This window comes from Bactrocera oleae, chromosome 6, assembly GCF_042242935.1.
Source record: "Bactrocera oleae isolate idBacOlea1 chromosome 6, idBacOlea1, whole genome shotgun sequence".
NCBI classification, from domain to species: Eukaryota; Metazoa; Arthropoda; class Insecta; order Diptera; family Tephritidae; genus Bactrocera; species Bactrocera oleae.
Window position 1 is genome coordinate 33,577,588 of NC_091540.1, and position 3,684 is coordinate 33,581,271.

Genomic DNA, 3,684 nt, shown 5'->3' on the forward strand with positions numbered 1-3,684 from the left:
AAAGCGCTGCTATGTTTGCTACTTTTGTTTACTCGCAATAGAACCGTGTATGATATAAGCTACCTCTTCATCTCATTTGAACGGCTGGAAAGGTGGTCTAATAACACTATCAGCTTCGTTGTTCTGCGATCGTTGCGTTATTCGGGATTACGCAAAGTAGAGTAGCGGAACTTTAATCGGATAATTGTATATTGAGTATGATATATTATTTATCTTCAATGGCTTATAAACGTACTTTTTCTCCCCTTCGTTCTAAGATTCCTAAAGAAATGCAGTGACGAGGTAATTGTGCTCTTCTATCTGAAGTTGACCAAGTTGCTTGAAACATTTTGATCTAAACCAGAACATGATATTACAGTTAACAACATTTTAAACAAAGCCTCAAACTTTTGCAGGAAGTTTTTCGTAAACAACAGATGAAGTCGAAGTGTTTGTCTATGTACATATTGACATGGGGGTAGCACTCATAAGTCAGCTCTTTACTATATACACTAGTTGGTACCTCAGTTCGCTTATCACAAACTTCGCATCAAATTGTTTTGATACAAAAAGAAATTTTACTACAGAGGATGAATTGGACTTTGACTCCTAGTTTTTTTTAGTAATTTTGGCTTCCGCTTGTTTTTCGGCAGATATTCTACTACAGATGTATTACATAGTTTTGTCATTAATGTTAGGATGGTGCAAATTTTACTGGAATCGCTATCAAGAAGCTCTCTAAGTTAAGATAGTTTGCTTTATCATTAGCACCTCTTTGATTGCACATAAAAAATTTTTTTTTAATGTGAAAAACTCAAATGAAATTATTGTCTTCTCTAAGCGTTCTTAACAAAATGAAATCCCAAACACAAACATGAACATACACATAATGACTGCCAAATACGGCATTTAATACGATATTAGCTCTGAGCTGAAACTTTTCTTTTGCATTCCGAAAAAGGCAGCTCTTGCCTTACATTATTATTTAACCTTAGCAAATGGAATATTATTTCTTATGGTATGTAACCACGTTAGCGAGCAAGCCAAGAAGAAAGGTATTTAATCTAAACTGCTCAATTAGACACAGTTTCACCCGGACGCAGACAGGACCGAACAGTGGTGTAATGGAGCATGAAGTGTGCTTTTAGGCACACAAGCTGATGACTGCGTATATGCACGCCCACACATACAAAAAAAGTGATAAATTAAAAATTCCAAGCGGGCAGCAAGTGGGCTTAAATATCTTTGATTAATTTTGACTTTTTCCACTCGGTGACAAATGCATTTTAAAACGGTTCAAATGCCACCAAAAGATTACTATTTTGATGCTTCAAAAATAATTCGGTATGTAACACTTTTGGTGTGTTAGTGCGAAAATTGTGCATAAGTATCCTTTCTCAAAATAACCTCTAGTGTTAACCCTTTTTTAACACAATCGAGCTACCTAAGAATTTTCTTTTCCAGTTATTAAAGAAACTATTCCGATTGCAGCAATTTCTATAGAAGAACTTGAAATAAATCGAATCTTTTCATGTCCGAGTTGTTTTTCATACGGAAATTACACTCACCGTTATCACAAATGGCTTGTATATTGAATTGACAGCTGTCAGTGTGATCAGTTTGGGTTTATTTCGGACCGAACATTTCAGAATACTTTAAATCAATAAATTTGTCTTTATTTTGTTGTTTTCAGCTTGGTCATTTGGCTGCTGTTTTGAGTTATACTACATAATTGATTGATTATTTGGGTATACTAACCATGCGCCGCCTAGCTCATTTTTTCTGACACGCTTTGCACTCCCTGCACGTTTGCCATCCATCCCTATTCGTTTACCGCAGCTTTGCGGTTTCCTTTTTGCAACTTTCAACTTGTTTTCTGTTAATAAATAATAAATCAGTGCGTTGACAGCTTCCAGCTGGCACTTGCCTTGGCTGGAACCACTGTCTTGAAATAGTTGTAAATTTGTGAAAGAAATAGCAAATTGACATATAATATATCTAGATGGATGTAGCGAGAAAATATGGAATACATACATACATATACATTTATGCGTGACATTGCGGAGACCTAATCTGACAATTCTCCACCTGTCTTCGAGTAGTTGTGCAGCGTTGGATTTGGACTATTTAATGGTCTGCGGTTTGTTGACTTTTCATTTTGATTTTTCAGTTTACTCAATTTTTTTTCTTGGGCAATTTGTATACAAAATTTAAAATGTTGCTTTGGTTAATTTTCTAAAAATTTGAAATCATTAATTAAGTATTGAATCGAAACCAGATCTTGCTGAAATTCTTTCGAAATTTCATCCATCGACCAAATCAATCAATCAATCCAAACTATTGAAAAGCATTTTTCGAAAAAAACTGAACTTTAATTAAAATGCAGTTCCTTCTACGCTTCTATTTTTTATATGTTATCAAAACTATGTGATATTTTGACCGTTTTTTACGTTGGTTAGTAAACATTTACGGTGGTAGTAAACGTACTAACCTATTGATAATTGATGTACATATATGTAAGCGGTCGCCAAAAGAGTCAGAGAGAGTGCTACTCGAACAATCTCTCAAATCATTTGCAATGAACCTGATGAATTTGACTGGTCATCCAGTTCAACAGATTTGACCTCCCTAAGCCCCCGTTGAAAAAGTGATTAAAAACACAGCAAAGAGTGTTAATGTCGTTGGGACCAATTAAGGCAGCCACGTCACTAATATTGTATTCAAGTCTAAATAACTTGTACATAGGTATGTACCTTAATATTTAGCTTCAACCTGTTATAGACTGATTTGAAGTTTGAGTAATTTTTTTGCTGGAATATTCTAAAATCGGAAATGTAAAATTTATAAATACAACTTAGATTTTTATAACATCTGCTGATCCTGCTCTGGCAGATTTGCCGAATATTTTTTAGAATTTATATATAATATTACTGAATATGTTTATCGCTCATCTGATTGCTTCAGCACGAATCCAAGAAAACGTAGGGTGAAAATTAGGAGTCGAACGGATATGGTATATAGAACTGTAAAATAAAAACATCATATAATAATAAAATGTTGGGCGATTTCAGAGACAATAATTGAGCAATTTGATTTTTTGCGTACGTTGTAATCAAGGTCGGGATATCATAGGTCACGCTACAATGAATTTCCTCCTAGCCTTAGTTAAGTACTTTCATTAGTAATACATGGTAAAAGCATCTCAACTGTTCCAGATAAGCTTCAATCATATTCTTCCAGTGTCTCCATTTGATAAAAGAGTATAATATATAAGAACAACAATCTTAATATATTTTTCATTGATTGAGTGCCAGTTTTCTTCACACTTGTGTGAGATAATAGTTTAAATTTTCAAAGATTGAGAGTTCTGCTTGACAAGAACTGGGGTCTTAAACCATCTCCGGGGGAGAACTTGATTCAGATCGTTCAGTTTGTATGACAGCTGTATGGTATAGTTATTAGATCTGGACAATTTCTTCGGAGATTAGATTATTGTCTTAGACATACAAGAACTTTGTTCCGATCGTTCTGTTTGTATGGCAGCTATATGCTATAGTGATAGTCGATATGAACAATTTCTTCGAAGATTGCACCGTTGCCTTAAAGCATATTCCAAGCGGAATTACTAGGCATAGAGTGTGTGTGTGACTGTGGTGTTTTATTGAATAACTACGGGAGGATACGGAAGGGAACAATCTATTGTAC

The 3,684-nt window shown here is 34.6% G+C and overlaps 1 long non-coding RNA gene across 3 annotated transcripts; it reads right to left on the reverse strand.

The window, feature by feature from the left end:
* Positions 1–2,212, reverse strand: LOC118682349 (uncharacterized). 3 transcript variants are annotated; one of them, XR_011396958.1, is made up of 5 exons: positions 2,018–2,212; positions 1,548–1,920; positions 1,424–1,487; positions 236–334; positions 1–170 (listed from the first exon to the last, which is right to left on the reverse strand). It is a non-coding gene; the product is annotated as an uncharacterized lncRNA (long non-coding RNA). The 3 variants fall into 3 exon arrangements; XR_004978124.2 differs by having other exon boundaries at positions 1,548–1,924; XR_004978117.2 differs by having other exon boundaries at positions 2,014–2,212.
* Positions 2,213–3,684: the final 1,472 nt, after the last annotated feature.